Source organism: Perca fluviatilis, chromosome 19 (assembly GCF_010015445.1).
Source record: "Perca fluviatilis chromosome 19, GENO_Pfluv_1.0, whole genome shotgun sequence".
Classification (NCBI taxonomy): Eukaryota; Metazoa; Chordata; class Actinopteri; order Perciformes; family Percidae; genus Perca; species Perca fluviatilis.
In genome coordinates this window covers 1,793,826-1,817,349 of record NC_053130.1, presented here as the reverse complement: position 1 = coordinate 1,817,349, position 23,524 = coordinate 1,793,826, and the positions used below count along the sequence as shown (strand labels likewise).

General features: G+C 39.9%; 2 long non-coding RNA genes and 1 pseudogene across 2 annotated transcripts; 1 reads left to right on the top strand and 2 right to left on the bottom strand.

Annotated features, from left to right (window-relative positions):
* Positions 1 to 207: 207 nt before the first annotated feature.
* Positions 208 to 1,266, bottom strand: LOC120548173. Its single transcript, XR_005637147.1, has 3 exons — positions 1,177 to 1,266; positions 853 to 948; positions 208 to 531 (listed from the first exon to the last, which is right to left on the bottom strand). It is a non-coding gene; the product is annotated as an uncharacterized LOC120548173 (long non-coding RNA).
* A 323-nt stretch (positions 1,267 to 1,589) lies between these two features.
* On the bottom strand, positions 1,590 to 2,923 carry LOC120548281. Its single transcript, XR_005637163.1, has 3 exons — positions 2,892 to 2,923; positions 1,923 to 2,008; positions 1,590 to 1,643 (listed from the first exon to the last, which is right to left on the bottom strand). It is a non-coding gene; the product is annotated as an uncharacterized LOC120548281 (long non-coding RNA).
* A 2,876-nt stretch (positions 2,924 to 5,799) lies between these two features.
* Positions 5,800 to 8,485, top strand: LOC120548425 (annotated as a pseudogene).
* Positions 8,486 to 23,524: the final 15,039 nt, after the last annotated feature.

Sequence of the window (23,524 nt, the reverse complement as noted above, 5' to 3'; positions counted from 1 at the left end):
CCCACAATGGTTAAGAAAAACATTAAAACATACAAAACATTAGCGTTACTTTTGCATTATATTAATAAGAACAAAGGCATATTGAGTAGTTTGGGCCTATTGGCTGAACACCTGCAGTAGTGCAGTAACTTTTTGAGGCATTATTTAGACAAAAGGAGATAACTTTGAACTAGCGCTTTTATAATGCTTTACCCTGCAGCCTTTTTTCAGATGAGTTTCTACATCATTAATTCATTCTTGAGGGTCTGCAACCTCGGGGATAGTTTACCACTTTCTAGACCAAGTTAAATCTTTAGAGTGAATTCAAAAGTGTTGGTCAGTGCTTTGGGATAGCTGAGGTGTAGTGCATAGATCACTCCACAGATTACCAGGAAGGCATCGCCAAGTCTGGGAAGGCTGACCACGGCATCACTTTCAATGGACGACAGTGATTCTCACAGGGCGGTAGTGAACTGGACTTGCGTCATGGTCACCGATGAAAGTAATGAGGCCCACTGCAACACCATCAAGCTCTGGCTCATCAGACTCATCCTGAATGAATGAAAAAGAGATACTAATCACAAACTAACACATGGAACAGAACAGATGACATAATTTGTCTTTCCTTAACCAAGTCCCATTGAAATCCAATACCACTTTTACAAAAGAGACCCGGGTCTCATTGTAAGAGTTGAAAAACATAAGATCCATGTTCTGCACACATGAATCAGCCAAAATACCAGAGAATCTAAGTGCTGACTGAAACCAAGGACATTTACAGAGAAAATGTTTTACTGAACATTGAATAAAATGTTAATATTTACGGGTTAGATAATACACAGCAGAATCTGTTAGTGACTTAAGGAGACTCACTGTGCAGGTTCTTAAACATCCAGAGACGTCCTCTCGCAGATACACAGGAAGGACGTGGAGAACAGTAGTGCGCTTGGTGTGTATGTCATGGATTTCCTATTCAGATAAAAACAGAATTGCATATACTGAAGAGTTTACATAAAGCTGATTTTAAACAGTCCAAACAGAACATATGTCCACAAATAACCTGTTAACATCTTTAATGCAATCAGACAAATGGCAAACAAAGTGGACTAATTGCAAAAGTCAAAAGCTCATTTCAATCATTGAACCTGTTCAATGTTCTACTGGTTCAACCTATGAAATGTGTAAAAATCTATTTACCTGTTCATCATGGATTTTTAAAATTTCAGCCAGAGCATCTGCTGTCTTCCCAGTTTTGATGATGCCTTCCGTCTGAATAAGGTCATCAGTTGAGGAAGATAGCGGTCAAGCTCAGCATAGCACGTGTTGGGCAGGTTCTGATTTGTAATCCGCTGGAACTCTGCATACAACTACATAGAAATAACAGCCAGAGGAGAATACAGCAACAACACTTATTAAAAAAACAGTTCAATTTGAAGAATCTTGCACACATTCATAAAGCAAAAATATCAGCCAAATGAGTAAGAATCACAATTTTCACTTTAAAAAGAGAGAGCTGATCCATATTACCTCAGACTCTATTTTAAGAGCAAGCCAGAGGTCCAGAAGGTCGTTCACTGGTGGGCAGGACATCACTATGGTCTGTCGGCGTAGGGAAATGTGGTCTCCATCATCTTTCTAATGAGGGTCAGTTTCTTCTCAGTCTTCTTCAACAATTTTTGCAAGCAAATACAAAGTTAAGTAAAATATGATTAGTAGTATTCGCGTAGACAGAACACATTCATTATTTGTTGACTTAAATACAGCAAAACACTTTATTTTGATCAAACAGGCAAGTAAAAAAAACAATGATGTGTGTATGTGGGGTCGCGTATGATTTGGGGTTACCACACTAAAACCTTGTCTGAGAAAAAAACAACAATTCAAGTTATTGGTATTTAGAGGGCGGGGAGGGGTGATAGAAGAATTCACATTCATTGGATTACCTGGTATCGTTATCACATCTCCAGTTATCTTCCTTAACTTCTTGAAACTGGAACAGCAAGATGCAAAGGCATAAACTGATCTGAAACTGAACAATTAAAAGATTCAAAGAGTGTCAAATTATAAATACTTCCATTTATAAATGTTCCCTGTTAATGATCTTTTCATTTTAATCCCCATAAGTGTCAAGTTACTAAAGCCATCAAGCAAAATTAACATTACTGTAAAGAAAAGCAGCCACACTTGAACCTTAGTGCATGGTTAATCAACAATAATACCATTTCTACAAACCAAAGCTTTACTGTTAAGGGTTTTTACTTTATTCATCTTTGTCATGAAAGGGCGCTTGCCTCCAGCAGGGTCGTTTGTTTTAAAACCGAGGCAACACAAGTAGGCAGGCACGGGCAGTTGTTTCGTTCTGTTAACAGCAATCTCCGTGTCTCAGTCTGCTCACAAAGAATTTAAAACTAAGCGTCCCTAGAAGCTACACAGAAGGCCCGGACTTGCAGTGTAGGAACTCAGTTTGAGGCGTTTATGCTCTTTTGTGCACTATTGAAAGTTTCCAGCAACAAAAACTAACTATCGCATATGGAAGTGTCTGTTAGTGCTTCTACTAACAACTAATTTTCTAACACCACCTTTAAGCGGGGAATGAGCGTGTGATTACTAGATTCATCCGTCGTCAAATTCTTCAAGGAGTCGGTTAGTGGTAGCTAGGTCGCTAGTTGTGCTGCTGGAGTGTCGTAACGTCAAAGTCCTTCTAAATAGTCTCTGGTAACGTTATTGGTCGCGCTAAGTGGCTAGCTAGCTCTTTAGCGCTAACCTATATCTGACAAGTTGCCAATCCCTACAAGACTCCCGTGATAAGCCAGTGAAGGCGGGGGCTTGGAGAAGGTCCCGCTCTCTGAGACAAACACATACAAAATGTATAAAAGAAGTAAAGCGAATGAATATTAACATTCAAAACTTACAGTAAGTCCAGTGAGCCTGATTGCTGCTGCGTGGGTAGTTTCTGCAACCCTACTGTCTGCTGCTTCCCCCCGCTCGGCGTTGTTCAAACTTTTCTTCTTCTGTGTTTTTCCAAAAAGCGGTAAGGAATCAGTGTAGTGTGCAAATTAAACCACCACCTTCTGCTTCGCAGGTTGAATCAGAGATTAACTCTCCATACAAAATTATCCCTGCAGCTGCTTAAAATAAAATAAAAAGAATATATAGGCTACATTAAACTGATGAAGCAAAAAATAAATAAAATAAAAACATTTTGTCCTCCACTAATGTCTAATGCATTTCAGACCATTTGCTATTGCAATTTATTTATTATGATCGATTTTACTTATTTGGTAAAGCACTTTGAGATTTTATTGTATTTTAACATGTGCTATATAAATTCAGTTTATTTTTAAATCATCCCTATTTTAAACAATAGAAATAACAGGACTTTATCATTCTTAGTATGTTATTACTCAATTCTACTACATTGTACTTAAGTTATGTTTTTAAGTTATGCTTACTTATACACAAAATAGTTCCATTTAATCAAAAAATATTAGTTAACAATACTCAAAAAGGAAGAACATGTTACACCAACTTGACAAAATTAAGTTAGTAGAACTTGTTCTAAAACTTTGAGTATACACTACTTAATCTATTTAATTACTTTGAACGTTCGGGTTTACAGTGTATATGAAGTGTTACATAATCTTGCCCCCCGCCCCCGTCTGCTGCATTGCTTTTTCCAAAGACTTGAAAGCGGAGGTAGTACACGGGCCTCTATAAAAGGGGACTGTATGATACCATTTAGACGACCCACTTTTGGACAAAACGTATTGTCAGTAATAGGAGGTAAACTCTGGAATAGCTTGCCCCTCCCAATAACAGAGTGTCCTACATTCAATACCTTTAAAACTCACTTAAAACAGTGGCTTCTAGAAAATTTTGAGATGCACTCACTTTTAACTGTCACACATTTAATTTCATCATCCATACACTTTCACTGGTAAACTGAATGCAGTATAGAGGTTGATGAATAATGTCTTTGTCATCATGTATTTTTGTTTTGTCAATGTATATGTCACCATTATGTGCCTTTTAATGTATAGTGAATGAGTGCTGTATGATTGCTGGCTGTCTCGATGTTAGTCCTATGTCACCTGCCTAGGGACTGCAGAGGAAAAGTAGTTATTTTTACTAATTCTTGCATATTTACATGGTGTTTTTATACAACAATGTTCATAAATATGCATGGTCCCTACCAAATAAACAAATAAAAATAAAATAACTCACAACAGAAAAATGGGCCAATGGGTGCTGTGGAAATCAACAAAGAAAATAACAAAAGTAGATCCTTAAAAGGAAGACTACTACTACAGCTATAAGAAAACAAAAGGATAAACTATAATTCTCTTTAACTAAAAAACTTTGCAAAACAAAAACACAATGCGCACAGCATCCTTAACCTAGTGTAATTATACAAGACAAACCTGTTAAGTGCAAGAGTGATGTCAGTTATTAAAGCTCAAACCCCTGGCCCATTTCCTCACACAGACATACAATGAGGCAAACTAATCTGTTCTGACAGCTGCCTTGAACTGCCAGTCAAGCAGGCTATTTAAGCCAAAGGCGGACTTCACCGGAGCTCCTCGATTGGGGCAGTGGTGGCACCAATCAGCTTCACCTTCTCAGGGAACCCCAGGAACTGGGCGAACTTCCCTTAGCCAACTAATCCTCAGCATGGGATGGCACAGCCTGCTTTGCATCTCAGATAAAACACAATCAGTTAAACACACACATGAGGGTGCCGGAAGCAGCCATAACAATTTCTATGACTGTTTGCAGTTCTTTTATTCTTGCTGAATAGGCTGTCTTTATAAGAAAAATAGTAAAAACAGTAATGTTTTAAAGTATACCTTTGAAAAGCTGCGAGCCGAGCTGAAAGAGTTTTCAGATGCTCCATCCTCTGCAAACATGGATGATAATCTACACCTACAGTGTCTTCCGGGTGCGCGGCTCAGTAGCGACCTGGGCTCATGCTCACTGCAGACTCTCAACACCCTCTCTTTCCTGAATATGAAATTCTGCCATCAGGGAGAATATTTAGTGTGCCAAGATGTAAAACATACAGACTTAAGATATTGTTTATTCCAACCTCTATCAAGTTGCTGAACTCCAACAGTAAATCTTAGCACAACAGAGCAAAGTTCAATAAATACACTTCTCACTTTAATCATACAGTCACTTTTTAAAATGTCAAATTGTCTTTACAGTCATGTGTCCTTCCTCCATGTTCTAAGATGCTTCGTTGATCTTATGTCCGATGGCCGATGTTGTGAAGAAGATCGGCCAGTTGGCAGGAAATATCTCCCCTTTCACTTTTTTGTGATCTTAACTAACGGTAGTCGTTTTGGTGTCTAAACTTAGCTGTTGTCGTTGTAGGTCAGTCACTATTTGTTGGCTAATTGTAACTGTAAAGACCACTTAACTCAACTTTCACATAAGCAACGGCAGTCACGGAAATTTCAAAGAATATATATACCTGTTTATGCAAATAAGTTGTCTCATGAACAGTTCCTATGATATCCAACGATACACGGTGAGGTTTGAGGTGACGGTCTGGACAGTTTAGGGTTAGCAGATAAAAGGTAACCGTCATGCAACGACAACAGTTAATGAAAAAACTACAAAGACAAGCAAAACAACCATTAAAATAGACTCAAAACTATCACCCAAAAGATGCAAAACAATGATAAAACTACAAATCTGCTCAAACAAAGGTCCCTGGAACATGTTCATGCTAAAATGTTGATTTATTCAAAATAATTTAAATTCGAAATGTCCTTTCTATAACCTGATCTCCTTACCTACAGGTTAACCCTCTGAAGAATGGACGTCAACAACACTATACAGGACAACAGCATCTTTACCAGCATCACTTCACAGGACAACTTCACAAACAACAGCATTCCAAATCTATATCCATCAGAGATCAGTGACCCTTTAGGCATTCCTTTAGACATCAACCCTCAAAGCTCTGATATTTACACCAGCATATTTACCTCAGGCTCCAGTAATCTCACCAACAGCACCTTCGGCTACCTCGATGACACTGAAGCTGGATTCATCACATATGTGGTGACGTACATCATCATTTCCATCGGCCTTCCTTTGACCATCATCGCCATCTACTCTCTCTACTCTCTGGTATGAAAATTAGGAATGATATTTATTTATTTACTATATGTGTGTATAGAATCTGGGTCAGGCGCCAAGTTTCCAAGGTTGTGTCCTCTTGTTGTCCAGGGGGTTCACTTACGTACATTTTGTAACCCCATCCACAATCTTTTCCTAACCCTAACTGTCCCTTGTCTTACCTAAACATAAATTTTGTAACCCAACCCACAATCTTTTCCTAACCCCAACTGTCCCATTCTTTTCCTGTGTGTCACTTAAACATACAGTTTGTAGCCCCATCCATGATCTTTCCCTAACTGTAAGTGGTTTTACCCTGCACCTTGAAAGGTTAAACTTTCTGGGTGCTGACCAAGTGTCAGCATTTGACAAGTTGTGCTTATGAGAATGTGTGTCTGACAGCAAAAAAGAGTTTGAGTTCAGATTTTCTTTGATTTACTTTCCTGCAGGTACGAAATGATCACGTTGTTCCCATCTACGTCATCAACCTTCTGATTTCCGACCTCATCCAGCTCTGCTGCATGATCTGGGACGTGGCACAACCTAAGAACACGATAATGTACATTATCTACAATAGTATTTACAGCTACAGTCTGATGACCAGTGTTGGCTTCATGGTGTTCATAGCAATGGAAAGGTATATGTCTCATATCACAGGAATTGTTGTGCATGCATTTTTGTACAATATCAACAGAATCAGAATCAGCTCTATTGGCCAGGTTTGCGTAAACAAACAAGGAATTTGACTCTGGTTAATCTTTGCTCTCAAAGTACAACACTCACTTAACATATAAAGAATAAAAACAGAAAGGACAATAAGAAATAAATAAAAAATACTGTTAAGTATGCAGTATAACAATACACAATACAATAGAATTTACAAATTTACAAAAAATATACAATAACAATTGAAGAGAGGGAAGGAATAGTGCAATATCAGTGTAGTCCACATTTAAGATTTAAATATAAATATAGTGCAATGCGGTTCAGTGCAATCATAATATAATAATAACAATGTTGTAATTGTTCAGTGTAAGGGTGGGGGCTATTTCTGAGCATTCAAGAGAGTGACTGCTTGGGGAAAGAAACTGTCTTTGTGACAGCTGGTTTTGGCGAACAGAGCTCTGGATCTCATACCAGAGGGAAAGAGGTTTGTGACCAGGATGTGTGGGGTCTCCAGGGATTTTTGCTGCCCATTTCCTGACCCTGGACCCTACTAGTCCTGGATGGAGGGAAGGTCAGCTCCAATGATCCTATCTGCAGCCCTAATTGTCCGTTGCAGTCTGGCCTTGTCCCGTTTGGTGGCTGACCCAAACCAGGCAGTGATGGAGGTGCAGATGACAGACTGAATGATGGCTGAGTAGAAAGTGGTCAGCGGCTCCTTAGGCAGATTAAACTTCCTTAGCTGTCACAGGAAGTATAACCTCTGCTGGGCCTTTTTCTGGGCAGAGTCAATGTGGGGAGACCATTTTAGGTCCTGTGAAATGGTTGATCCCAGGAACTTAAAGGAATCCACAGTGGATACTTTGTCGTTCTGGATGGTTAGGGAGGGAGTGTGGGGGGGGGGGACTTCTCCTAAAGTCCACAGTCATACAGTAAAAACTCGTTCATGAGAATCCTTTGATCCAGCACGTGTAGCTCCTTCTGTGTCTGACTGTTGGATTATTGAAATCTGAAGCTGTTTATCTTGTATTTCAGGTATTTGCTGATCGTCTTCCCACTGTGGTATCACTGCAGACGAACCATCAAGTCCACTGTGGTGATCTGTGTGGTGGCCTGGGCACTTCCTTCTCTCTAGCTTTTCACTATATTTTTCGGTAGTAATTTTGACATCCCACAAATCATTGCAGTTGTCTTTTTGCTCCTTCCTTTCCCACTGCTCATATTCTTCTGCTGTGCGACTCTTAAAGTCCTGTCTGCCACCGCCTCGATCCCGCCTGACGAAAGACGACGAATTGTAGGAACTTTGTTTCTGGTGCTGTTAATTTACACGCTGCTATTCCTGCCCAACATCATTTTGATAATGGTAGTGAGATACACAAGCGACAAATAACTAACTAATACTCTCTTCTACCTGTCTACAGTGTTTCTTAATTTGAATCCTCTTGCAGACTTGGTTCTGTATATTTTCATGAAGAAAGGGGCCCTAGGCAAGATTTGGGCCTCTGTGCATTGTTGCAGAGTGGAATACAAAGATGTCAGCAGTCTGGAAAACAATACTATCAGTGAGAAATAGAAAACTGGACTCAGGCTACATTCACACTGCTACGTTTTGATTTTTAAGCAGCATTTGGAGACAGAAGCGATCTCTACGCAAACAATAGTTTTATATCCAGTAGCAGAACCAATCTTTGTGCATAATTACACGTTTGACAACACATATCACATGACCATTCACACACACTGGGCATATGTAGTAAATATTCATCAATGCTAACCCATTATAGCATATGCTAACATATTTTTACATATGCCAACAAGCTAGCATATGCGGATGTGACGGTTCTACTGGGTTTTCTGTGTCAGTAAAAAAGGTTATCTGTGTTAGTAGAAAGGTAGCTATCATATGCCAACATACTAGTATATGTTAACATACTAACACTTAGAGCTATGAACTAGAGAGTGTTCTAAAATATGGTATCACAGCCTGGTATGGTAACCTGACAGTACAGTCCAAATCACAGATCGCCCGTCAGGTACAGACAGCTATGAAGATTATGGGGGTCAAAAACCATCTGTCCCCCCAGACAATTTATGAGCAGTCGGTTATCAGACAGGCACAAAAAATAGTTTCCAATCCGACCCACATACTTCACCCATAATTTCAGCTTTTACCCTTTGGTAGAAGATTAAGGGTTCCTAAATGTAGGCTAAACCGATATAAACACTCATTTGTGCCTATATCCATTAAGCTTATCATCACTAACATGTAGGCTGGCTGGGTTGTGCACTATGTCATTGTGCAATAAGTAGGTTATTAGGGTTATGCAATATGTTAGTGGTGCAATACGTAAGGTGTTTGGGTTGTGCATTAGGTCATTTGTGAAATACGTAGACTATAGTGCTTGTGCAATATGTTAGTTGTGCAATACGTAAGGTATTTGGGTTGTGCATTATGTCATTTGTGCGATACGTAGGCAATTGGGGTTGCACAATATGTTAGTTGTGCAGTACATGGGCTATTTGGGTTGTGCATTATGTCAGTACATTGTGTAAATTGTGTCATTTGAGCAACATGTAGGCTATTGGGGTTGGGCAATATGTTAGTTGTGCAATATCTTATTGTGCAAGGGCTGTGCTACACTTATTGCGGAGAATGCAGCCAACAGGGTTGTTTAATTAAAAAATGAAAATGAAAGGAGTATTTAATGTCCTTACTATATGGAAGCATCTTTGTGTTGTATGAGAGTATGGGTTGAGAGTTATTGAGTTATGAGTCTGTATTTTGTGTTGTCTTTGTAAAGCTGCGGAATGGACAGAGTCCAAAACAAATTTCCCTTTGGGGACAATAAAGTATATCTTATATTATATCTTATCTTATCTTATAACACATGCTTATATATTCTAACTTAACATATGCTAACATGTTAATCCATGATAGCATATGCTAACATATCCTTGAATTTTGTCTTGATCTTAATTGATTTCATTCTGGTTTTATTGCGTATTGTTTAAAAAGTTTTAATGTTTTCTTTGCCTGTAATTGTCTCCATGTTTGAGATGTGCTGTATGAATATCAACCAGACAATGACATCTGTCATTTATTTCTATCGTCAAAGAGACCCACAGGAGGGTTTCATAAACTAGCGCCCCCTAGTGGTGGCAGGAAATACTTCCTCATATTTAAACCAGAGAAGTTAACGGTTGCGGTTTTAAACACGTGGTTAACGTTGTGAAACGGTCCCAGTTTGGTTAGGTTTAGACACCAAAACTACTGAGTTAAGTTGATAAATAGACGGATGTTTGGGTTCAAATCAGATGTTACTTCACCTCCTGAAGGTTACCACGTGAAGCAGAACGAGACGTAGCTCCGTTTGTTGCCTCATTTGGTGCTCTTATACTTCCTTACCTTACTTCCTGCTTTGTTCCCATAAGAACTACTATGGCCACTAGAGGGCGTCTCAATTAAACCTAAATATAGGCTGTTAAACCTTTTGTGTTCTGCTGCGGGGAAAATGTTTTGGTCACCTTCTCTGGTTCACTGTGACGGTTTCAACAGATATTAATTAAATGTTTTTATTAGTTAGTTAGCTGTAAGTTGATGTCTTATTTTTATCATCTAGTCACGGAAGTAGAGCAGATATTATATTTTAATTCATTGAGATGTTCAAAGCATTTCCTACCAAATGTTTTTCCTTTTTTTGGTCTCATACGCATTTTAATTTAGTCGTTTACTTTCTCCCAGTTATAACTAATGTATGTATATCCCAAAACTGGGTTTGTTTTGCTTTGTTGTTATTTTTGCACAAATAATAAACTAAACTACAAACTGTTTGTTTGTCTTTCTTTGATAGGACTAATTTGGGTGTTTTAGTGGGAAGCAGGTATGATGTGATTCATAACGTAAAAGCTTTTATATGTTTGTCGTTCAAATCACAGTAAAAAGCATAAAAGTATGTACACATGTTCTTGTAGCAACACAAAATACATTATGAACCAGAAAACAGTAAATATTAATAGGTCTTCTTTAATATGTCACAAGCTCCCCTGAAAACATGATTTGTGAAATTTTGAGGGGTCTCTAAAATATGACAGTAAGCTATTTTGCAGTGGTGGAATGTAACTAAGTTACTATGTACTCAAGTACTGTACCAAAGTGCCACTTTATACTTCTACTCCGCTACATTTCAGAGAGAAATATTGTAGTTTTTACTACATTCATCTGACAGCTTTAGTTACTAGTTACTTTACACATTAAGATGCTGTCTGTTCATATTGGAGCTGCTGTATCTTATATTTGGGCCTGTGGCACCCCCTGCAGTAACCTGTGTGGCTGTGAAGACTGATCTGAGAGCAGTGGAGTCACTCCCCACCAGAGAAGGGTCCAGCTGGGGCCTGTAGTCACTCATGCAAAGAAATTTAGAAAATAGGCTTTATTTCGAAGTCAAAGAAAACAAGGGGTGTTGCGTGAGCGGCAACAGGCGGCAGCTGGACCTTATTGAGACCTCCCACATTATTAGGAAACTGTCCCGGAGCCGCTCCGTACCTGTTCAACAGTTTAGTTTCACTTTTCTGCTCCTCGTCGAGTCGCAGCTTCTTTTCTCCCATATAAAGGATTGTTAGCTTTTACTGTGACTCTTATATGGCTCTTTTCCAGTTTAGTTTAAGTAGAAATCATCTAAAGAACAACACACTTTTTAACCCAAAGAATTCTTTTACATTTAAATATACTAACGAGCCCTTATCTAACGTTAACTTTTGTGATTTTAGTAGAAATCTACACACACAAATAGACGTGTAGTGTGGCAAAATAAATGTTTTCTTTCCACCAGTCTGAAAAAAGACATAAAAGATAAAGAGATCAAAATCTTAAAATTAACCAGAGCATGAAGTGTGTATGTCTGAAGTTTGTGTCGGGACTTTAAAACTCTTCACTTTTTGATCTGAGAGTAACTAAGTTAGAGTTCCACGCATGCGCTTAGGAACGTCTTTTCAGCAGCTGGTGTCATAGCCAACAGAATAATCAGCTGGTGGGCACGTCCTAGTGTGCATCTGGAGCATGCCAAACACTTTGGGTCATTTATTCAGGGTGACTCCTTTGTGCAGCTGTGGCGCATTTCTGCACCGAGCATGGGGTGGCGTAAGAAAGCTACATCATAGAAGCTGTGGCGATCATAACCAATCACGTTCCGGATTTGTATCCCCTTTATACGTGGAGGTGTGCGCATCATGATGCAAGAGCACTTTGAGGAAACATGTTGTTATCTTTTTTCAATTCTTTAGAGTACAAAAGTTCATATAAGAAGGTACACACAGATACATAGAATAGACAGAAATGTTTTTATTATACGGGCAAGTTTCTAAATATGGGCGCTTTAATTAATTTCTGTCTATCAGGTGCCATAAGACACCAGACTCTCCTGAACCTGGATGTGGACATGGATCCAGCTGTGTGTCCATAAAGAATTACCACTCTATGGGTTATTCTTAGAACTTCAAAGATGGACGCCAATCTGTTAAAGGGGTGATAGAATGCAAAACCGATTTTACCCTGTCATAGTTGAATAACGACAGTTCAGTGGGTAAATGGGACATACATAGAAGCTCAAAATCCCATTGACACCCCTTTACTATGAAAATCTCATATTTTGAAACTGCCGCTGAAAACGGGCGAATCTCAACAAAGCTGAGTTGCTTACGCAAGCATCTCAAAATCCAGAACCTTTGTCACAGCCGTGGGTGTATTAAGAGAACAGTCGCCCCAACATTTACATAGGCTACACAACTGACCTGAGATCAGGTAGTCTTCTGAATCTAGATCACGCAGATCTCTGCTATTCCATTACAAAATTCACTTCTGAAACTTTTTTATGCGAGAAATCATCTATGTAAAGCTCAAATATGGGCCGTTTTACAAAAATGTATGTCTAATTGCAAATTTTGTCCGACTGTGTGTCGGAGTTCAGCATCGTTGCTGCCTGTGTAGCTGCCTCGCCGCCCGGCCTGCCTTCCTTCACAGACCCCGGCCTGCTGTGAGCTCGATTGAGCTCCGTTACGGCTGGCAACCCACGGCAGTTCATACCCACGCAAGCTAGCCATCAATTTTCGTAAAACGGCCCATATATTTGAGCTTTATATAGTTGATTTCTCACATAAAAAAGTCTCAGAAGTGAATTTGGTAAGGAAACATTGCAGTGTCTGGAATATGAGATTCTTTCGCTTCTCTAATGTATGTGTATTGGGGATTCGCTCAACCAATCAGCGTGCGTCTCTAATGTGTGCGTATGGCAAGTCGCTCAACCAATCAGCGCGCAGCTCATCTAAATATTCATGACCATACCATATTTGGAAGAAAATCTCTTGTTACAAATAGGGCCAAAACACAGGGATGCATAAGGGCCAGTAAAATATCAACCAGGCCATTTTCAGCCCAACCAATGTTACATACCCCATTAGGAGACCATAAGGAACAGTGTGAAATACCCTATATAATCATTCTATCACCCCTTTAATCAAAGGTGAGAAATTCAAACTGATGATGAAAACAATATAGATAGATAGATAGATAGATAGATAGTCTTTATTGTCCCATAGGGATAATCATTTCCACACATCTTCCTCTTTTTTCCATAGCACAGCACCACATATAGAACACATAAAACATATAACACATATACAAAAACATCACATTAAGACACCCATATATAGACATATCAGATGTGCGAACTTTGCAAGGCAACTGAGATGGTGGTTATAGTATTATAGTTTGTTCAGCATTGTGATAGTGGTGAGGACACATTTTTTTTTTAAATAGGCTTTAGTCCAGTTCAGTGCTCTGTATCTGCATCCGGCTGTATCTTTATATGATCAAGATGATGTCAGACATTAGGGGAGTTAAATATACGACTGAAAACTCATTGCTTTGACAGTACGCCTGTTCCTTCTTTTATCCTAACTGGACGGCATCACTCTTTGACTTATATGGTTGCTCCTGCAATCCACACTGCACTGAATACACCTTTAAAATACACAACGGGCCTCATGCAGAATGCCATATATGGACAATTTTCTTATTAGGCAAGCAAAGCTGCCGCGGACCCTGTTGTTATTGCCTGTATAATTATTATTCTTCATCTTCCTAAGAAATCCATGTTCCCATGCATGAAAACTTTTTGCACACAAGTCCAGTCATATGCCAAACATAATCAGTGTGATTTGTGTGCTAATTGTCCTGATGCTACATCAGCCATCTAATATCCTAAACTCATAACAAATTAACCGTACATGCTACAACATCACAACTTAAGTCACACAGTAGCCCTAATAGAGCAGAAACTATACTCTGATTTTACCTAGTGGCAATTTTGAGCTAGTTAGTAGATTAAACTTTTGCCGTATCCGGTCGGCAAAACTCTGAACACATCTTCCTTTTATAAGAATGATTTCAGTGCCGTTCTTTGTTCTTTTCTCAAAGAAAAGCTTAACTCCAAGTCTTCCAGAAGACCACTGTTCCTAGCAGCAGCAGCCATAAGCCCCGCCCACCGACTCTATACACGATGTGATAGGCCTTACTAGAAATTGTTTTTTCCAGCTCGCAAGCCAACGGAGAGTGCCTAGACCCCCTGGCTGCACATAAAATTTGCTGCTGCTAGGGTACGTCTAGATTTCTAGGCTACTGCAAAGTCTCAAAGCAATGCTAAAAGATAAAAGTGCAGCTCAGCAGAGTTTTAACCCACCTCTGGTTGAAGATGGCACACTCAGTGTTTTCACTGATGGGCATGTCATTCAATCTAATGCTATTTTCTTCAGACCCAGATTCTTTAAAAGTAATGCTTTTTCAAGATGCCTTTGAGGTAGCTAATCCTCTTAGATCTGTTAAGCAAAAGCACAAAGTTTTAGCTATTTACCTCACGCTTGGAAATTTCCATCCAGACCAATGATCAACTGTGATCAAATACAGTTGGCACTGCTCTGTATAGAGAAAGACTAAATATTTTGGAGTGGACGTTTTCAGTGACCTTGTGTCTGACTTGTGTGAGCTGGAGGAAAAAGGCATATCCTTTGAGGTACTGTTGCATGCATAATGGGAGATAACCTGGGCTCCCACATGATTGGAGGGTTTACAGAAAATTTCAGCTGAGTCCTTCTGCAGATACTGACATGTCACAAAACATGCATTTCAGTCAAACCCTCTCACAGTTGTTACTCAGAGAGATCCTGCCAGTTACCATGAGTCTGTGTAGTTTTTGGAGAGTCATCCTGAAGTTACTATGCATCAGGGCATTAAAGGCATACTATGCAAATTCCGTTTTTGTCAAACAGCGATCCCTAGAGTCGTTGTGGAGTACTTGTATTTAACGTTACTATCGTAAATACCACTCACGCAGAACCGTCTCTGCACTCACGGTCTGATCCCCTCCCCCCTGTATACCGGTCCCTGTTCATTAGGATGGAAGCGTCGGACATCAAACAGGCAAAGATAGACTTCGAAGATGTCTACTGACCAGGTAATGTTTCACGATTTCATACAAATATTAGGCTACTGCATAATTGTATATGTTGTGCTATCAAAGACGAACTACTGATGATGGTAAAAGGATAATAAGTTTATGTCAATCGTTAGCCTACTTTATAATAATGAAGTATCCTACCGCGTTTGATGGCTTATAACTTTTTTACATGATTGCAGCTAAATTACAATTAAATAGCCTATAGGCCTACTGTATGATGTCATTTGTGTTTCTTGAGTGTAATGTAAACATTACAAAATGTCAGATGACACAAATAAAGTTACACATTGCATTATTTCATAACATTGACCGTTATGATCTCGTTAGACATTATTGCATTTATCCTAATAGTTTGCAAATTGCACTCGTTTACATTATTTACAATGTGCAGGCTTATTTATGTCCTGATAATTATGTGAGATATTGACAACTGTTCTCATGATAATCAAAGGAATCAATGTCAACGTCAGCGTCGTCTGATATAACCCAGGCGATTGGGGCCACATCAAAGAAGCAGAAACCTCCACGTAGGAGGTCATCGAAAGGGGGGCAGGGCGCAAAAACTCGACCCTGAGGAGCAGTCAAAGCTGCAGGAGCTGCGGTAAAGACATGCAGCTGAAGTGAAGGTTTGTTTATTACAGTATTGATCAACACATCCTTTTGGAGACTTTCAGCCTTTTCCACCAACCACCAACAATATAACCACCAACTCTGCTCCGGTTGCTTGATTTCCACACACACGCTCCCAAAAAAAAATGACCAACCACACACACACCCCACCAACACACCACCACACAACAACCACCCACAACACACCACAACACCACAACAACAAAAAAAAAAAAAAAAAAAAAAAAACTTACACACACACACACACACACACACACACACACACACACACACACACACACATACACTCCACTCACACACACACACACACACACACACACACACACACACACACTCACACACACTCATTCACACACACACACACACACACACACACACACACACACACACACACACACACACTCACACACACTCACTCACTCACACACACACACACACACACACACACATACACTACTCACACACACACACACACACACACACACACACACACACACACACGCACGCACTGAGCTCTCTTAAAAGGAGCCGCAGCACCATTTTACAACAAATGCCTTATCACGCTGATGTGACCCAGTGCGACCATAATTTCTAAATATCTGTCCGAACCCGGCCCGGCCACCGGGTACCGTCGGGACCCGTCAGCCTCGGGTCTGGTATCCATGCCTTAGCTGATACTACTTCTGAAGGAGCTAACTGAATTTTGCACCCCTCAGTCTTAAAACTAAAAGAAGGAAAAAAGGACAAGGGGGACAAATTCAATCTGAATAAAGGTGTTTTAATTTTTAGCAAAAGAGTGCCATAGACCTTTCTACTATTTAAAACTTTCCAATTCAAATGTAAAGAATATTTCACTTAATTCATTCATAATTATTGTACAATTATTGTATGAATTATGCATGGTGTATTTTTAAATTAACTCACATAACCCTTGCAGTCCTCCAAAGTGCCCTAGGGGTACGCCTACCCCCATTTGAGAAACAGTGACCTAGATAACAAGCTGCAGACTCCCCTTTGCATGCTGATGTGTGAAACATGAAGTATTCTGGCTCTGGGAGGTGTCCGACAGGTGGGACAGGTCTGCCCTGCAGACACACCTGATCAGTCAGAGAGGGGTCTCCTAGTGATAGACAACAAATTCGTAAATAGCTGGAAAAAGCTGGAAACAAAGGCTTTGCCACGGTGATCTGGAAAAAAGCCGGTGAGTAGGGGAGACCGGGGACGGTTGGAACATGTTTGACATTTCATGTCTTTATCTTGGACTTCTGTAAAGCCGCGGTGCATTTAAAACAGAGCTGGCCCTAAACAATTTGGTGCCCAAAGTGCATCTAGTATTGCATCTCTTTTTCACATAGTTTTTAAAAATATTAACTAATGGTAGTCGTTTTGTTGTCTAAACATAGCTGTTGTCGTTGCAGTCACCTTTTGGCGGCTAAATGTAACTGCAAAGACTGCTAAACTTAACTGTCACATGAAATATATGTGGAGCTCCTTCTGTGTCTGACCGTTGGATTATTGAAGTCTGAAGCTGTTTATCTTGTATTTCAGGTATTTGCTGATCGTCTTCCCACTGTGGTACCGCTGCAGACGAACCATCAAGTCCACTGTGGTGATCTGTGTTGTGGCCTGGGCCCTTCCTGCTCTCTACCTTTTCACTTTATTTTTTGGTGGTAATTTCAATGTACCACAAATCATCGCCGTTGTCTTTCTGCTCCTTCCCTTCCCACTGCTCATATTCTTCTGCTGTGCGACTCTCAAAGTCCTGTCTGCCTCTGTCTCGATCCTGCCTAACGAGAAACGACGAATTGTAGGAACTTTGGTCCTGATGCTGCTAATGTACACGCTGCTTTTCTTGCCCAACATCATTTTGATAATGGTAGTGAGACACACAAAAGACCTATCTCTAACTAATACTCTCTTCTACCTGTCTACTGTGTTTCTTAATTTGAATCCTCTTGCAGACTTGGTTATGTATATTTTAATGAAGAAAGGGGCCTTAGACAAGATTTTGGCCTCTTTGCGTTGTTGCAGAAAGGAAGTGAAAGATATTTCTATTATTTGAGACATGTATTTTACCAAAAGGTGTAATATTATTAAAGAAATAGTATAAGTGTCTCATGTGCCTCTCTGTGTGTATTTGCTCATTGTAAAATAAGCTTTGTGCAGTCATTGAGGAAGTGGTTCAAGGAAATGCCACTGACGTATAGAAGGTTAAGCTTGAACCACAATGGTTTAGCCTTTATGGCATAAGAGTGCATTGTATACCAGACTGATAAGCATAAACAGGAAAGATAGTAACAGTTCACCATGATGATTCTGTTTTTCTGTGCGATAGGTTTGCTTCAACATTAATGGCAGGAAATAGCCTGTAGGAATGTGTGTTTAGGCCTCGGTCAAAAGGTCACAAGATGATGAGGAGGAAGGAAGGTGAGGGCTTTCTGTCAACCCATTTGGAGAATGAACAGATGCCTTGCCATCCTTGGGTGGCGATGGAGTATCCCCCACATCCTGATGACACAAGAGGAGGACACACCCCAGAGAGAATAAAGGATTTGGACTTTTGTGAAACATGGCTCATAACTTGGTGGACACGAGGAGTCACAGTTATGGCCCGCATTTATAGGCCTGCATGTGTATTTTTATATTTTAAAATACTGTTACTAAAGAAGTGTTAACCTCATTTAAATGTCTCAGTGATTCTTCAAGGTGTACGGGTCTTTTGGGTCATCAACGAATACGCTGGGGATTAGAATTTAGAGAGATTAATGGAATCAGATTTTCTCTGGCCTTTGAGCCTTCCACTTTTTATGAAAAATCCCTTACAGAAGAAAAAGATGTCAGCAGTTTGGAAAACAACAATAACAGTGAGAACAAAAAAAAGTGGACTCAGGATACATTCACACTGCTACGTTTTGGTTTTGGAGAAAAAAAACGATTTCCATGCACACAGTAGTTTTATATCCAGTAGCTGAACTAATCTCCGTGCATATTAATACGTCTGACCACACATATCACATGACCATTCACACACTATGGGCAACCCAAACGCTCAACAAGCCTAACCCATGGTAGCATATGCTATCATGCTAAGATATCCTCACATATGATAGTAGTTTTGGTTCAAATCAGACGTTACATTACTTCCTGAAGGTTATCACGTGACGCAGAACGTGACGTAGCTCAGTTTGTTCCGTAAAGTTAAAGTGCTTTCGTTGCTCGCTTCTTGTCTTTTCTGCCTTTACTGTTGGCTCTGCTGCTTCTAAAAATCGTTCAAAAAGCATCCAAAAAATATCCCAAAAAGCGTTCAAAAAAGCATCCAAAATAACATTTACAAAGCATTAAAACATTTAAAAAGCATCAAAAAAAGCGTTTAAAATAAGGCGTTTATGTACTCTGCTCTGACTGGACAGTTGTTTCCTGAAGTTATCACCGTGCTACACACCACACAGCTGTTCCCTTTCTGTTATATAGTTTGTTTCAAGACCTCCTCTGAAAAAAATTGCTGAAAGTGTAAAAGCAAGTGGTGCTCTTTAAGGAGAGAGTGATTATATTTCCTTTCATTGATCAATGACACAACATGAATAACTGTGCGTGTGTGCGTGTTTGCGTGTGTGCGTGTGTGCGTGTTTGCGTGTTTGCGTGTGTGCGTGTGTGCGTGTGTTTCTGCTGAATTTGCTGTGTTTTTGGCAAGAATTTAGTGCTCTCACTAAGGTTGTGACAAAGGGCGCGTTCCAGGCAACCAGTAATTCATGTTTTCACAACCTTCTTCCCTTGAAAGTGCCCTGGAACGGCGTAACTTACCCGTGAACTCGTACCAGATCGTTTTACTCCCAGTTACAGTTTTTGACATCACACACACACAAACAACAATGGCAACCCCAGATGATGCTGTATAGACGCCGGTGATTAACGGTGAGAAATAGAAATAAATAGACATAAATAGGCAACAGTTCGTGATGGCATCACAAAAAGAAATCTATTAGATCTTGATACCATCACAATATTTTGAAGATTTTCATGATGGGATCATGTTTTAGGCATATAAACTAATGTATTTCAATACGAAGCATCTTTTGTGATCACAGCACGATTCTTTCTGCATGTTGGGCCGCAGCAGAGAAGCTGTCATTATTATCAGAAGCTTTATTATGACTTTTTTTGACATACTGTACTATGACTTTTTTATTTATTTGTTCAACATACTATACTATGACTTCTCAAAACCTGTAATCCGTCCACGGCTGAAGGATTTTTGGAGTTTCAAATAGCAGCTGTTTATTGATATGATATTATTTTAGAATATTCAAAAGTTGTTTATCTGGCATTCATTTTTACTAGGACTTTACATGTGAGTTTTAACACAATTTTACTAGTTTTAAATCAAAACCAGGGCTAAAAAACCTGCATACCGTTGGCAAAACAAATACCGTGACTTTGATACTGATTCCTAAATGATACTTATTTCGATAGCAATCCTATAAAACAAAAAAAAATTACATTACACTTTACGACACAAATCTTTTTATGTATGTATCATCTCCTACTACGTGAGCCGTCTCTGTGCAACAGACAGTTTTTCCTGTGTGTCTCTACGACGTGTAATGTTAGACAGCTTATCACAGACATTATTAGGCATTTTTCAGTACTCAATACTTTAGGGGCAATTCAGTCGATGCCTAAAAAGTATTGAATTCCGTACCCAACCTTTACATAAAATGTGAGTGCAGTCCGGTAAAATGTGTGGGATATAAGTCAAGCTCAACACGTCACAAAGAGTCACATGGTGGAGTTGTTATGTGAAAGTTTTCGAGCATCCTGTCCAGCTCTCAGAAAATCTCAGCACTGCATATCGTTCCAAATCACCACTGTGAGGAATCCCACACCTGCCTGCTAATTGATAGCTGCAGTGTTTTGTGTGTGTGTGTGTGTGTGTGTGTGTGTGTGTGTGTGTGTGTGTGTGTGTGTGTGTGTGTGTGTGTGTGTGTGTGTGTGTTGGGGGTTAGTTAGTTCTTCACATGGCGGTATCTGAAATAATTTGGTTTTATGACAGTAGTGACACAAATGTTTCTGCAAACCCAGCAACAACTCAACTCCACCCAGCTGTGACAGGTCGACCTCCACCGGAGACACTTCAGCGTTTAGCTGGCTGGGCGTTTATGTACTCCACTCTGACAGGTCGGCAGAAAAAGTGTCCAAAAAGTGGCAAAAAATATCCAAAAAAGCATTTATAAGTGTTTATAAAGCATCAACAAGGTGCCAAAAAAGTGTCTTAAAAGCATTCAAAAAGCATAAAAAAAATATCAAAAAAAGCGTCCAAAAGAACATCCGAAATATAATATAGAAATCATTAAAACATTTAAAAAGCATCCAAAAAAGCGTTTAAAATAAGGCGTTAATGTACTCTGCTCTGACTGGACAGTTGTTTCCTGATGTTATCGCTGTACTACACACCACACAGCTGTTCCCTTTCTGTTACATAGTTTGTTTCAAGACCTCCTCTGATTTTTGCTGAAAGTGTAAAAGCAAATGGTGCTCTTTAAGGAGAGAGTGATTATATTTCCTTTTATTGATCAATGACACAACATGAATAACGTTCGCGGCGCGTGCGTTAGGCGAGCGTGCGTAGCGTTCGCAGTGCGTGATGCGTATGGCGTAGCGAATGCAGGCGTATGCTATGTATGCGTGTGTGTGTGTGTGTGTGTGTGTGTGTGTGTGGTGTGTGTGTGTGCGTGTGTGTGTGTAGGCTGATGGTCAGGATTGATCTGTTCGAGGTGGACAATCCGTCCTGGAAAAAAATGAAATGGGGTCTAAAAATAGACCAACGCTGCTGGTAGCCAATCAGGGAATGATGGGTGAGGTTACAAAGGGTGTGTGTGTATGTGTGTTTGTGTGTGTGTGTGTGTGTTTTTGTGCTGAGTCATATTCAGGTTCCTGTCAGAACAGAAAACCCTGAGCAGCCATTTTAGAGTCCAACTTGCTGATGTTGTACTGAGATTATATTAGCATGCTAGGTGGTTGAAACGGAAAAAGTAAAAGACGGGATAGAATGAAATGAAAAACGAGCAAAGTAAAAGTTCAATTTGACATGAAATGATCATGTTGTCTTCATGAAAATTGAAAGAGGGACGGATGAAGGGAGGGAGGGTTATAGGAGGAGGACAAGAAGTGCAACTGCAAACTGGAGGGCAGCAACAATCACCACTCTGGTTTGGTTGAAATAAACCCTTAATTCACCCATTTACATGTGGAGATATGCTGTCTCTATACACGCTAAAAGTCCTGATTATTTACATGGAGTCTGGTGGAGATATGCTGGCTCTATACACGCTAAAAGTCCTGATTATTTACATGGAGTCTGGTGGAGATATGCTGGCTCTATACACGCTAAAAGTCCTGATTATTTACATGGAGTCTGGTGGAGATATGCTGGCTCTATACACGCTTAAAAGTCCTGATTATTTACATGGAGTCTGGTGGAGATATGCTGGCTCTATACACGCTAAAAGTCCTGATTATTTACATGGAGTCTGGTGGAGATATGCTGGCTCTATACACGCTAAAAGTCCTGATTATTTACATGTAGTCTGGTGGAGATATGCTGGCTCTATACACGCTAAAAATCCTGATTATTTACATGGAGTCTGGTGGAGATATGCTGGCTCTATACACGCTAAAAATCCTGATTATTTACATGGAGTCTGGTGGAGATATGCTGGCTCTATACACGCTAAAAGTCCTGATTATTTACATGGAGTCTGGTGGAGATATGCTGGCTCTATACACGCTAAAAATCCTGATTATTTACATGGAGTCTACGCTGAAAGTAGTTCTGTGTTCGGTATCAACGGTACAACATGCATTAAATAATCTGTTTCTTCTGCTGTTAGTTGGACATTAAATGGTCTTTTTTGTAGCTGCACTTCCAACAGATTACAGGAAGTCAGCCTGCCATTGGAATGTTAAAGCGTCTTTAAAATGGTGGCAGGAGAGAAATACAAAGCTAACTTCATGGACTATTTGTAGTTCAAAGCTTTATCCATTAAACACATTCTGTCTGTGTCTGGTTCTTCTAACTCACAGAGATAATGTAGTTACTCTGGTGTGTGTGTGTGTGTGTGTGTGTGTGTGTGTGTGTGTGTGTGTGTGTGTCAGCTCCCTGCTGTGCCGTACTACACCCTACTGCGCTTTGCTACGCCCTACTACGCCCTGCTGCAGTGCCCTGCCACGTCCTGCAACGCCATGCTAGCTACACCCTGCTGCACCCTGCTATGCCCTCATACATTTTTAACCCCATGTTTATCCCCAAAGAGGGGATATTATTCATGTGTATGAATAAAATGTAGGTCAACACTGAATGAGTCTTCTTGTGTTTGAGGTTCTATGTGTATCGTTAAGTCTTTTGTACAACTAAACCTATGGAGGGTTGGTGGTATGTGACACTAATATATTTGGTACCCCTAAAATCACATGTGTCCCCAGCCGGGCCCCTCTGGTTTAAATTATTATTATTATTATAAATGGTCTAGAAGCGCCGCTGTTCTTCTTCTTAACAGCAGTCTATTTTTCTCTCTCTCCACTGCACAACAAGAGTCCCATGTTACTTCTATCTCCATAGCACT